The sequence below is a fragment of the Rhinolophus sinicus genome, chromosome 17, assembly GCF_057876585.1.
Source record: "Rhinolophus sinicus isolate RSI-liver-muscle chromosome 17, RSI-T2T, whole genome shotgun sequence".
In the NCBI taxonomy this organism is placed as follows: Eukaryota; Metazoa; Chordata; class Mammalia; order Chiroptera; family Rhinolophidae; genus Rhinolophus; species Rhinolophus sinicus.
In genome coordinates, this window is record NC_142517.1 from 209,896,633 (window position 1) to 209,911,098 (window position 14,466).

General features: G+C 46.7%; 1 long non-coding RNA gene across 1 annotated transcript; it reads left to right on the plus strand.

Moving 5' to 3' along the window:
• The first annotated feature begins 10,817 nt into the window (after positions 1-10,817).
• LOC148754922 (uncharacterized) lies at positions 10,818-13,541 on the plus strand. Its single transcript, XR_016019717.1, has 2 exons — positions 10,818-11,269; positions 11,486-13,541. It is a non-coding gene; the product is annotated as an uncharacterized LOC148754922 (long non-coding RNA).
• The last annotated feature ends 925 nt before the right edge of the window (positions 13,542-14,466 follow it).

A 14,466-nucleotide genomic window follows, 5' to 3' on the forward strand; every position in this document is an offset into this window, starting at 1 on the left:
GCAGGTTTCTTCATAACCAAAGTGGCACAAAGTAACAGAGAAATGTCTGCAAAGTTTTGAGGGGAAAGGATTGTAATGGGAGAACTCCATTCTTAGCCAGTCTAATGATGGTCACGTGTGGGGCATCGGAAAGAGATCTTCTGTCATGCAAGGACTCAGGTTTCTCGTACACATCATCTGAGAGAAATCATTTTAAGAATTATTCCAGTTCGTTGAGTAAAAATGAAAACTAAGCACTCAAGAGTGGAGGTGTGGTTAAAGAAAAGCTGCTAAAAAAAATGGTAAACAATGAAACATACAGTAGAAAAGGAGGTGCAGTGGGAAAGCCGCAGCCGTGGAGGGGAATGTCCCACAGGTACCTGGCACAAGTGCTTGAACCGCTCAAACATAGTGGTGACTAAACAGAAGCTGCCCAACAGCAAAGAATAAGTTCTGTAGGTCACCATTTACGCAAAGATTAAAGAGCAGGCAAGAGCAAACTATCGTGACCGAAGTCAGGACAGTGATTGCATTTCAGGACAGAGAGTCCCTGGGAAGGGATGTGAGGGGACCTTCAGGTAGCGTTTTACTTCTTGAGCTGGTTGGCGGTCGCAGGGCTGTAGGTGATAATTCATTGAGTAGTTATTTTGTGTGTGTGAGAACTTTCCTGTATGCATTTCGTACTTCATAATATAAAGAAGATAAAAATAGACAATCTCAAAGAAAAAAAGCAGCTGGAATAGATACCAGACAAATATTCAGAGGAGCTTTTGTTGAGAGCTTTTTCCTACTTTGAAACCAAGAAAAAGATTGGGGTTGGGGCAGGTGAAAGGGAACAGGACTTGACATTGTGAATGCCGGGAAGCTCCACGGGGACTGACTCAGGGCTGAAGTGTCCCTTAGCTCACCTGCTAGACCCCATATGTCAAAGGTCAACCTACAGGCCAAGGAGCATCTGGCTGGGGTGACATTTGGTGTCCCAGAATTGCCCAGTCTGTCTCCTCTCCCTCTCCTTGACTAAAGCCTGTGGGAACCTCACTCTTAGTGGTCTGGGTCCTCAAAAGCCCACTGAAAAGAGAACCCCTACAAATCAATTGGAAAAAGGTAGGCAGCCCAGTAGAAAAACGGGCAAGACACTTGTAGTGAGGTACAGGTGTGAAGAAAAACACTTCTTGACTGAGATAAGACTGGACAGAAACCAGCTGGAACGTGCTGTGCATTGTAGATGTGTTGCCCACTATTCTATAATAAATAAACAGCTGTACTCGATACATACTGTACTTTGTAGTATGGAAATCAAGAACACACAGTCTTTTCAAATGTCCATGCAACGTTTATTGTTGCATGGACATTTGTTCATATCCTAGGCCATACAGAAAATATTAATACATTTCTTTGGAAATGTAGTTATGTTTCCTGCCTGCAAATGAATCAAATGAAAGTATAACAATATCTATAGATAAGCAAAATCATCGAAGCTCTTGGATATTGAAAACAAACAAACAAAAGCACTTTTTATGAATTACTCATAAGTTAGAGGAGAAATAAAATCAGTCATCAGAAATTGTTTCGAATGAATGTCAATGAAGGCACTAAACAACAGAGTTATGGGAGGTGGACAATGTTGTTTTCAGAAGAAAATTCATGACCTTCAATCCTTTTATTATGAACTAAGAAAGGAAAGAAACAAAGGAACTGAACATTGACTTCAAAAAACAGAGAAAGTAATATAAACATAAAATGAAGAAAGCATCAATATAGAGCTAATAAAGTTAGAACATAATGAAATAGAACAATAGAAAAATAGTCAAGATGAGTTAAAAACTCAATGATATTTTGAAAAAAAGGAAAACTCTAGCAAGATCAATAAAAACCCCAAGATATTAAGCACAAATACTTAACCTCGGGGAAAAAGGAGCTATAACTAGATAGAGAATGGAATTTTAAATCTTTCAGAAAATATATTTTAATTCATCTGAAAGTCTTAATGAAATGGGTAATTTTTCAGGAAAACAACCTCAAAAACTAAATAATGAAGGTGTAGAAAACCATAGTATATCAATTTTGTCAATGAAACTAAAATAATCTGCCCAAGAAATATTCACAAAAAGCCAAAATAAAACACAACAAGCATAACAGCAATCATAGGAATAAAAACAAACAAAGCTAGACCACCATCAATTGTAAACAAAATTGCAAGAATCTTATGTAAAACATCAACAAATCAAACCCAGCAATGCGTTGAAAGAATCAAACATGGTCAAATAGAGTTTATTGTAGGATTACACATTTGTTCGGCTTTAAAAAACCTACTAATATATTTTATCTCATAATATGTCCAAGAAGAAAACAATATGATCCTCTTAATAGATGCCAAAATAATATTTTATAACATCTAACATCCATTTCTTATTAAAACTTCTAGGAGGCTAGAACAAAAGAATGGTTTCTTTCATGATAGAGATTATCTTTCTAAAAGTAACAACCAACCTCGTGTTTAATGCTGAAACAGATATTTTTGCTATGGGCAAACACAAAACAGGCAAGCTGGCTATTACCACTTCTTTCCTGTTTCAGTTTGAAATCAACTGAGAGGAGGCAGCAGACAGATGGGGCTCAAAATGTCAGCTTCATGACTGAGAAAGTCAACTGAGGAAGGTGGCTTAGGATCAGAAGGCACAGGAGCTTGCTAGCAATCCTGGAATTCGGAGCTCTGACCCACCCACACCCAGCTACGACTGACCCTTCTCAGGAAGCAGAGAAACAAAGGATACCCTCTCCTCAGAGAGGCAGACCCAAAACGAATCCAGAAGGGACTAAGCCAAGCAAGCAAATGCTCTCTCCAGAGATACTTACCAGGAAAGTGCTCCCGAGGAGAAAGACATGACATTAGAAGGAGGCCGGAAGCATCACACAAGTTTTTGCATATGGAGGCATGAGGCCAAGGAGACTGCTGACCGTGTTCTACACTCTTTGAGAAGTTTCAGCCAGCATAAAGTCAGGAAAAGAAATAAGAACAAGAAATCGCTTTAAAAAAAATCAAAATGGTCAACCATTATTATCTGCAGACGATACAGCTATAAGATCCAAGTGAGTCAACTGAAAAGACATTAGCTAGAACCTATGGAAATGTCCAGTGAGCTAGCTTATTGCTCTTCCAAATTAGCAAAATTAATAGTTTTTCAATATACCGGCAAAGTCAGGAAACTGGGCCAGGTGGAGAGGAGAGAAACCTGGAAAATTAAGTTCACAAAAATGTTCAGGAAATTCAGTAAAAGAAGACTGTTGAGAGGAAGTCTGCCTTAGCAGGGGGCAAAATGGTTCTTAGTGTGGTAGCAGCCAAAGAATCTGTGGGAGATCAGTGGGAGAGAATAGAAAGTTAAGAAACACAAACAGTAAATACGAGGCCTGACAATTGAGTTTGCAAACTTGTTGCACCAATGTCGCTAACTTTGTTTTTCTTTTTTAAGGAGGGCCCAGCTCACAGTGGCCCATGTGGGGATCGAACTGGCAACCTTGGTGTTATCAGCACCACACTATAACCAGCTGAGCTAACCGGCCACCCTTGCTAACCTTTTTTGATATCAGAGGGATTATTCATTATGAATTTGTATTAACTGGACAAACAGTTAACCAAGTTGACTATTTGGAAGTGCTGAAAAGCCTATGTGGAAAAGTTAGACGACCTGAACTTTTCACCAGCAATTCATGGCTCTTGCATCACGACAATGCATCAGCTCACACGGCACTGTCTATGAGGGAGTTTTTAGCCAGTAAACAAATAACTGTATTGGAACACCCTCCCTGCTCACCTGATCTGGCCCCCAATGACTTCCTTCTTTACCCGAAGATAAAGGAAATATTGAAAGGAAGACATTTTGATGACATTCAGGACATCACGGGTAATATGACGACAGCTCTGATGGCCATTCCAGAAAAAGTTCCAAAATTGCTTTGATGGATGGACTACGCACTGGCGTTGGTGCATAGCTTCCCAAGGGGAGTCCTTCAAAGGTGACCATAGTGATATTCAGCAATGAAGTATGTACCCTGTTTCCCCAAAAATAAGATCTAGCCGGACAATCAGCTCTAATGCGTCTTTTGGAGCAAAAATTAATATAAGACTGGATCTTATATTACATAAGATCCGGTATTATATTATATTGTACCCAGTATTACATTATGTTATATTACATTATGTTGTATTATATTATATTAAGACCTGGTCTTATAGTAAAATAAGACCGGGTCTTATATTAATTTTTGCTCCAAAAGATGCATTAGAGCTGATTGTCCAGCTAGATCTTATTTTCGGGGAAACACGTTGGCACTTTTTCTAGGATGAGTTTGTGAATGTAATTGTCTTACTTGCATGTTTAGATTCTGGAGTTGTGGCATTGAAGTCAGCAGGAATGAAAGGATTTTCAATAAAGCGAGTTGGGATAACTGTAAAAATAAAAGTTTGTTATACTTCACACCAAAAGAAGTCCCAGGTGATTAAAAATGTTAAACAATGAAAATGAAATCATATAACCACATATTTTATTACCTTGGGGTGAAGAAGGGCTCCCTGAATTAAAACGAAGATGAATCTAGAAGAAGATTGATTAGCCCAAGCGAGCAATTTTAAACTTCTAAATATCAAAATGCCCTAAAAACAAATGGTCAGAACACTTGTGAGAAATATGACAGGATCCAACCTTCACATGTGAAGGGCTTCCTAATACTTATAAGCACAACTCCAAGTGTCCAGGGACAAAAGGGACCAGGGACATTTGCAGCCATTTCACAAAGAAAAAGTTCAAATGCCAAAAAGTCTCTGAAATTAATGCTGAACTTCACTGATATTCAGAGAAAACACAAATTAAAACAAGATATTAAATTGACAAAGCTTTAAAAATGTGTGTGTGTGTGTGTGTGTGTGTGTGTGTGTGTGTGTGTTGAGGTGACTCCAGGCAAAGGTGCATTTTCATGCACTTCTGGCGGGTGTAACATTTCTGGAAGTCAGGGTTTTATTTTTGGTAAAATATATATGAAATTATGCTTAAAGAAAGATTGGAAGGATGAATTCCAAATTTAATATTGGTTATCTCTAAATGGGTATTTTTAAAAACCTGTGTTTTCTCAGTTTTCTACAATAAAAGGGTTACTTGCGTAATCATGCTGAAGAAGCTATTTTTTTTGAAAAAGAATACATATGTGAGCATAGTTCAGAAAAGTTCGAGGAGTGTGTCAAAGAAGGGGACTTCCCTAGAAGGCACAGCGCGACGGTGGTCGGAGGTGTGCTATGGATGTGGGGTTACCAGGCCGATGGAGCAGAGGAGACGGGCAGAAACGGTTCTCAGCGGACACTGGATCTTAAAATTGTTGAAGCTGAAAAGCTGTCATTTGGAGGCTTGCGTGTCCTTCTGCAGAGGGGTTTTTCTTTGGTGGGGCGCTGCTTGATAACCCCTATAAATTGGAAACAACCCAACTATCCAGCGACAGGGAACTGCTAACTAAATGACGGCACACGGATTCAGCGGGGTTCTAGCTGCCGAGCCCGACGGATCTGTGATGGCAGAGTCGTTAACGGCTTGGAGATTTGTTCACAGTTTGCTGTGGAGTGAAAACCTGATTTCAAAACTGAATGCATATTGTGACCCAATATTTATAAAAAAGTTTGTTTAGAGACTTGAAGGATACATTTTATTTTATTCTGTTTATTTTTCTTTCTCCTTCTCCCTCTCCCTCCTCCTCCTCCTCTTCTTCTTCTTGTTTTCTAATAAATTTTATTGGGGGATGTTGGGGAACAGTGTGTTTCTCCAGGGCCCATCAGCTCCAAGTCATTGTCTTTTAATTTAGTTGTGGAGGGTGCAGCTCAGCTCCAAATCCAGTTGCCGTTTTCAGTCTTTAGTTGCAGGGGTACAGCCCACCATCCCATGTGGGAATTGAACCGGCAAACTTGTTGCTGAGAGCTCGCACTCTAACCAACTGAGCCATCCGGCCGCCCCTCCAGGGGCTCAGCAGCAGCTCGTAGTCTGCAATCTAGTTGTGGAGGGCGCAGCTCACTGACCCAGGTGGGAATCGAACCAGCAACTCTATTAAGAGCTCGCCCTCTATCCAACTGAGCCATCTGGCCTCCCCTATTCTGTTTATTTATCTGCATTACATTTTTTTCTATAATGAGCATCTGTTTCTTTTATAAGAGGACACGTAATAGATGTAGTTTACATATAGTTTATATAAAAATAGGAAAGTAGAAAGAATGGTTTTGAGGTCAGCGAGTCAGCTCTAAAATGACTGAATGAATCAATACATTCAAGAAAGGGTCAATTAGATGGGGGTTGGTCAGCAAAAGACCAGAGAGGCTAAATGCTAATAGATGCCTCCTGATACTGCCCAGGGGAGATGACCTCTGACCTCCGGACAAATGGTAGAGACCCATGGGCAAAACCATCTATTTTTGTGAGATAGAAGCTTGATAGAGCATGCACCTCGCCAGGTGCATGAGACATGTGAATCATCTCACCAGCTCTCCAGATTTATTGGATGGAATTGGCTCACGTAATATGGAGGCTGAGAAGTCCCACGGTCAGTCGTTGACCCCTGGAGACCCAGGAAAGCTGGTGGCGTGACTCCAGTCTGAGTCCAAAGGCCTGAGAAGCGGAGAACCAGGAGGAGGAGACTGCTGTCCTAGCTTACGCAGTCTGGCAGAGGGAACAAACGCTCCTTCCTCTGCCCTTTGTGCGAGTCAGGCCCTCAACGGATTGGCCGAGGCCCACCCACACCGGCTCAAACGCTAGTCTCCTCCAGAAACACCCTCACAGACACACCCAGAAATCACGTTTAACAGATACTATTTGCTTAATATACTATCTTCACATAAAACGCGCCGTCATAGGGATGGACGTTGTGGGGACAGAGTCCCAGAGAGCAGTTTCCAGGCTCTTGGCCTCACATGGGGAGGTGCTGGCTCAGGTAGTAGATGGTCATCAGCTGTGACTAGTTGGCCATCAGTTGTAACCAGTGAGCCATTGGCCACTGATACAATTGCCATGGCTGAGCTAGCAAGCACGGACTGCTGTTAGCAAGGGGTTGGTTGGTCGGTTTGCAGAGGAGCGGAAAGCAGGTTGTGGGTCATGTGACTCCTGCTTCCTGTGTCTCCAACCCAGCTGCCAGCAAGGATATAGCGGTATGACTCCCCTATCTATGGCTCTGTGGGTGTTCCTTTTTGGCCTCACCATGTCCTGTGTTCTTACGCGGGGAGCGGGACCAGAGACCCTGCATGACAGACGTGTAATTGAGTGAGATTGCAGAGATTTGAGCTTCTATTCTAAGAGGTAAATGCTTATATAGAGAGAAATATTGGGAGTATTGTAGAAAAAGGAAATATACGATGGAGCAGAAGGGCTGGTGATCAGAGTGAGTTAGGGGCGTGGCCTCCAGCAGAAGCAGGAACATACCTGATGCTGGAGGGAAAGAGAAGGGCTGGATGCCCCAAAGACAGAGGTAAATGTGTCCCAGGGTCCAGAAGAATGAGGGGGTAAGTCTAGTGCTGTCTTTTGTTTGGGTGAAATAAGAATCAAAGTCACTTTCTGAGAGAGGGGGAGAGATGATCGGGTGGAGAGCTTGAATGCAGCAGTGGAAATTAGAAATATCTGTTGTGGTTAATGGGAGCGGTAGCTGATTGGAGCAAAGAGGAAATTGGTGGACGTCGCCCAGAGCCTGTGTGTTCTAGTAGCACCTACAGGAGGGGACGCTTCCTGCTCTGAGCCCATCACGTCTCATTCTCTGATCTATCAGAGGGTTGAGGAGAGACACGGCCTATCTTCCAGTTCCCCTGAATCCGAGAGGGGATGCAGTGAGGCCGGTAGAACAAGGTCTCTGGTTCCAGGGCCAAGTAGCTAAGAATCGCGAGTGAGGATGTTGATCAGCGTGGGCAGTGAGGAGGCGGTGGCCGGGAGATGCCTTCTTGTCACCAGACAGTTTGTGGGCAGGTGGCTTTGGGCTTGAGCCTCAGGAAAGGGCAGCATTATGGTTGGTAGACAGGTTCCCTCCCGGAAGAGGGAAGAGAGCGAGCAAAAGGATGTGGAGGGACCACCAGGTGTGTAGGCCAGGACTGTAGGCGTGGGCGTGGTCATGAGTGTGGGCGTGGTCACGAGTGTGGGCGTGGTCGTGAGAGTGGGCGTGGCCGTGACTGTGGGCGTGGTCGTGAGCATGGGCGTGGTCGTGAGTGTGGTCATGGGCTGGGCGTGGGCGTGGTCGTGAGTGTGGTCATGGGCTGGGCGTGAGCATGGGCTGGGCGTGGGCGTGGGCGTGGTGCCATGGAAGGGAAGTGGGTTGGCATGTAGGGTCCTAGATACCAGGAACTGGCTGTTGATGCCCAACTATTCAATTTTTCAGAGGAAACTTGTGGGATGACCAGGTGGCATTTTAGAAAGGTTAATTTGGCATAATTTGTAGAAAAAAGACGAAGGGGTACCTGGGAATAGGGAGAAGACTCCAGGGTCACAGACATGGAGGAAGAGTGTTTAACGAGTGGCAACACAATGGGATTAAACAATCCATGTGATTATGCGTTTCAACTTCTAATTTTAAATCCCACACCCTAATTAAGCATAAATTATTTTGCCATTCAAATGTATTCTGGCTTGAAGCTCCCTCTCTGTTGGTGGTGAGAGGGGAGGAGGATGGAGGGGAAGGAACCACAAATCAGAATTCTCCGTAGTTTCCACCGAAGAGCTCTGAAGGCATGCAGCCACCCCAGGCATCTTACCTTCCACACTGCTCCCCATTTGCCATCCTGACTTCTGCTTCCTTTGAGAAGCTGACATGTTGGATGTGCCCTGTGTTCAAGGGCTGTGACTTGTTCTCAGTTTAGCTCCGTCAGTCGTCTTCACGTCTTCAGCCTGCAAGGGACAGCTGGCGTAGAGCATGGCAGGACAGTATGGAAGGGTTCGGTGGCCTCTGTGCCACTGAGAAGAATCTCCAGTCACCAAAGCCACCGAGGACATATTACAACCAAGGAGGGCGGGGACATCTCAGTGGGTGGTTCCGACTGCCCCCTGGGGAAAGTCAGGAGGGATCAAAAGAGGGATGACAGAAGGGGGGGCTGTTGGTTTCATATAGATGTGTAAGAGCAGCACGTGTGTTTGAGGGTGTGCTTCCTGTCAGACTGATGGGGCCATGAGGCTGGTGGGCCATGCAGAGGGGATCCCATCGTCTCCCTGTTCTGCCAGCCACATGATGCCATTGTTGGCGGGAGGATCATGTGTCTGAGAAGAAGAGGGGACTCACTCTCTTGGTCCCTTGCCAGGTGGCCTGGAGTTGCAGGGACCTGGGCCACCCACAGCTGAAGATAACTCTCCCCGAGTGAGAGTCCATCGCCCAGAGTGTGGGACCACCCACGTGTGGCGGTCAGGGCAGACTAAAGAGTGATCACATTTAACAATCTGCTTGATGCTCTCTGTTCCCACGACTGTAGGAAGGTGGAGAGTGGAGACAGAACACATAATCCCTCCTCCCTAGGCTGTATAATGTGGTTGACAAGGCAACCAGACAACTAGTCATAAATCTAGGGAATGTTTTTCAGACAGCGTGTCAAAGGCAGGGGAGCCAGCACCAAGGGAAGGGAGAGAAGCAGTCACACAGGTATCAGAGAGAGAGCATCCCAGGCTAACAGGACAGCAGGTACAAAGGCACCGCAGCAAGGAGCAGGCCAGGTGTGTCCAGGGGACAGCTGGATGCCACTAGGCTGGGGTGCAGTGAGCTAGAGAATGAATGGGACCTAAGCCACAGAGGGGCTTAAGGTCCTTGTAAGGATGCTGGCTCTTCTGCTGGGAGAGACGGGAAGGTACTGGAGGGTCTGCAGCAGAGAGGTGACTTGTCTGCCTTAGTTGCTGAGCTCTGGGTGGGCCCCAGGGACAAGGGTAGAACCAGGGAGATTATTAAGAAGCCACTGCAGTGATTCGGGTGAGAGCTGATGGCTTGGACCAGGGGGGTAGCAATGGCTGAGATGAGGCGAATTTGGAATGTGGGTATACTCTGAAGACAGAATAGCCAGGCTTTCTTGATAGAACAGCTGTGTGAGTGACAAGAAGGGGAGTCAAGGATGACTCGAGGGGTTTCAGATGGAACTGCTAGAGGGTACAGTTTCTATGTACTAAACTGGGGAAGACTGGGGGAGAAACAGGCTTTGGGGGTAAGGCAGGAGTTTGACTTGGGACCTGCTGAGTTGCTTATTGTATATCCAAGGAAGGCATGGAGTTGGCCTCTGGTCCAAGCCACCAGCTCTCACCCGAATTGTTGCAATAACAGTGTCTCCCTTGTTCTATCCTGGTCCATCTTTAGTCTGAGTAAAAGGTCTGGGGGGGAGATGGGAACTGGGGGTCACCAGCATTTGGATGATATTTGAGACCTTTAGACGGGATATGATCCAGGGAGCGGATGTTAATGGAAAAGAGAGGTTGTCAAGGGTTAGGATCTGGGCCGAGAGGAGCAGGAGGGGGAACAGGGAGACGAGGCTGCCTGGCGGGAAAGCCCCCTGGGAGTGGTGGGGGGGGGGCTGCCTGCTGACGGACAGCTGTGAGCCCCGGGCTGAGGGGTGTTTCTTGATCTAGCCATGGTACTCTTTGGAGCACTTTGCTATCTGGAAGCTAGCCAGTAAGCTCACCACGACGGTTGCTAAACCGCCGCTGGACTGAACCACAAAAGATGGTGCCATTTAGGCAGTTTTCCTCGTGAGGATGCACACCTAACCAGTGGAAGTAAATTGGTCAACCTCCCGCTAAAGAAAAAACTACCCTCAAGTGGATATTAAAATAAAAGAAAAAACAAAAAACGCGACTTAACTTTATTGAGGTATAATTCACATACAATAAAATTCCCTCATTTTAAGAGTACCATTAAGTTTTGACAAATGTATTCAGTCATGTAACCACACCACCATTGAGAGATATGTTTTCATCGCCCAAAACCACAGGCGGAAATGAAAAAGCCCCACCCGCCAGCCCTGTACAATGCCTTAGCAACTTGGGTGGTGTTTCTTCTAGGCCACGGGGCCTAAAGCCAGTAGTTGGCTGAAGACAGCTTAGCAGTTCACAAAAATTCTGACTCTAAATCATGCAGAAACAAGAGGTGGATTTAGATTTTATCATCTAAATCTCACCCGGCTCTATTCTGGCTTCCCGTCTGCTTCAGGACAGCAGCCTTATTGTAAACAGATGGAGGGCTACGACTTTTTTGAAAGGACAAGGCTGTCTCCTTTGGACTAAGTACTCTTCAGACCAATACAGTTCAAGGAACATAGGTGAGCTGGGGCCGCAGCGTACTGGCTGCCCAGGTACTCGGCTCTGCTTGTCACTGGCCTGGGCTCTGTCCCCACTAGGAGGCTGGAGAGGGAACCCCCCTGGCATGAAGGCCAGGGGTCCCTAACAAGGCGGGGCACCCCAGGGGAGGGGGGAGGCTTTTTTCGGGACGTTGAGAAATAAATCCACTCACAGCTCTTCCCCGCATTCCCCTGCAGGACACAACCAGCAGTGGGGAGAGGCATGGCAGAGACCACCTCCCAACACCGTCCCCTCACAGAACTGCCCACAGGGGCTTTCTCTCACCTGTAGCCCCGGGAAGTGGCTGCTGAGCTCAGGCTGCCCAGCAGGGGCCAGATGTGTCCTGCTAACCCACAGCCAGCTAAGTGGCTGGTTCATGGCTGCCTAGCCCTGGGCTTACCCACACTCAACCCTCAGAACAAAGGCCAGAGGCATTCCCACTGCAGAGGCCAAGCGCTCCATTAGCTGACAGCTCATGTGCACAGCAGCAGTGAGCACTTACCCCTGGGCGGCCACAGGTAAGACGTGGGGGCGGCTATCTCTGGGGTGCGGGGAGGGGGTGTGCCGGGGGGTGGGTGCAGGGGGAGGGTGTCTTTGTGACAACAACTTCACTGTGACCCTACCTGCTGTGACAAGAGAAGCGCAAAGGCCCACGGCTGGGTGTGGGACAGAGGGCGGTGGCCTGGGTCTGTCCCTTCCTGCTGTCCTGTGTGGTCTGTTTCCCCAGGGCGGCTGGCATGAAATTATCCCCTGGCTCCATTCTAGCTCAGAAGCTCTCGATACCCAGACTAAGTCACGCTTAGAACCCCCAGGCAGTGCATCTCCTGTGCCAACAAGACCTGAATTTCCGTCAAGCGCCTGCTCCGAAGCCAGCTTCTCCCTCCCGCTGCTCAGCAGGGCCGGGAGTGATGCCACGCGGAGCGGATGAAGCTGGAGCAGCTGCCGGCAGACGGAGAGTCGTCTTCGCGTCGCAAGGTGACGGTAATCGGTTGCCAGGTTAGCTTTTTCCTGAAGGTTTGGGGAATGAAGCCACGGCTGCTTCTGGGCACACCTGGGCGAGTACCTGGAAGAGCGGACCAAGGCATCTGTAGGTAAAGAGCCCATTGAAAACTGTGGTAAGATATGCAGAACTGAAAGCTGCCATTTTAACCTTTTTTCCTTTTAAGTGTGTTTTTCCAGGACCCATCAGCTGCCAGTCAAGTAGTTGTTTCCATCTAGTTGTGGAGGGCGCAGCTCACAGTGGCCCATGTGGGCATCGAACTGGTGACCTTGGTGTTATGAGCACCGCACTCTAACCACCGGGCTAACCGGCCGGCCTCCATTTTAACCATTTTTAAGTGCACAGTTCAGGGGCTTTAAGCACATTCACACAGTGCCACCATCACCACCACCGTCCCCAGAACTTTTTATTTTGTCAAACTGACACTCTGGCCCTGTTAGACACTCACTCACCCCACCCCTCCCCAGCCCCTGGCTCCCAGCACCTACTTTCTGTCTCTCTGACTTTGTTTCCTCTACGGGCCCCATATAAGTGGAATCACACAGTATCTGTCCTTTCGTGACTGGCTTATTTGACTCAGCACAATGTCCGCAAGCTTCACGCATGCTATAGCCTGTGTCGGGCGGCCTTCCTTTTCAAAATGGAGTAATATTTCACTGTACGTATGGACCACATTTTGTGTATCCCTTCATCCATAGCCGGGCACTTGGGTTGCTCCCAGCTTTGGGCCACTATGAACATGGGTGTGCCCACGCACAGAGCCCATCCCACCCCCGCCCGTGGGCCCCTTACCCCGGCTCAGAGGGGCTGCAGAAGTCCTGTTCCCAGGGCTGGGGCTTCTCTCAAAGAAAACAACTCCAAACAGTGTCCTTTCTCAAATACCAGGCATCGTCCAGAATGCTGGAACACAGAGCAGAGAAGAAATGATTGTGGTCAGGAAAACTGTAAGCCAGGAGCTCCTTAATGCCCACTTCTACCCAAACAGAATCTTAATTTGTGGCCACAGGCTCGTGCAGGAGAGTCAGCACTGGGTGTGAGGATGGGACCACATCCTACCAGACCCTCTAGGACACAGTCAGCAATGAACACGCCCATCCCGCCTCCTTCAAATACCTACAGATAGTAGTAACCTGTTCATTATACACAAATATTCTTCTGGAACCTTCAGGAATCTGGCAAACAATTGAGGCTTTGGCTGAAGTGTTTGGATGCTCTTCTTGACAATAATTGTTTAATAAATTCAGCTAAATTGTTATGGTCATTTCTGTGGGTCATTTCATGAGCTTTGGAGGCTACACATCTCCCTGGCAGGGATGCATGCTGCCTATTTCTCTAAAAACAGCACTGAGATTTTTAGTTCATTAAACTTAGTGAAAAAGAGGGAAAGTGGGCAAAAGACATGAACAGCTTTTTCACCGAAGAGGAGACACAGATGGCAAATAAACACATGAAAAGATGTTCAATGTCATGAACCATCAGGGGCATGCAAATTAAAATGACATTGAGAAATCACTCCACACCTATCAGAGCGGCTAACACAAGAAATAGTGACAACACCAAATGCTGACGAGGATGCAGAGAAATGACCCCTCGTCCGTTGCTGCTGAGAATGTAAAATAGTGCAGCCATGCTGGAAAACACTCTGGCAATTTCTTATAAAAGTGAACATGCAATTTCCACAGACCCAGAAATTTCACTCCTGGGCATTTATCCCAGAGAAATGAAAACATAGGTTCACGCAAAAACCTGTATGTGAGTAGTCACAGCAGCATTACTTATAATCATCCCAAACTGAAAATAACCCAGATGTTCTTTACGGGACAAGTGTTCTTTCCCCATCCACACAAGGGGCTCTACTCAGCAATGAGAAGGAAGGACACGTGGTACATGCAACAGCTCTGCCCTCTTTCAGATCACGAGTGCCTAAGGGGCGCCTAGAACAGAACTGAAATTTTACGTGCATGTGAGCCCCATGGGGATGGAATAAACAGCAGATTTGGATTCAGTAGGTCTGGGGTGGGTTCCAGACGCTAATAACGTTTGCAGGGACCTGCTGCACCAGTCTCACCCACTAGTTTGTCAGAAGTGCCAAATCGTGGGTCCCAGTCCTGACCCACTGATGAGGAATCTGCAGAGTAACAGGATCCTGATTCAGGGAAATGTCCCACAAGGGGGCGC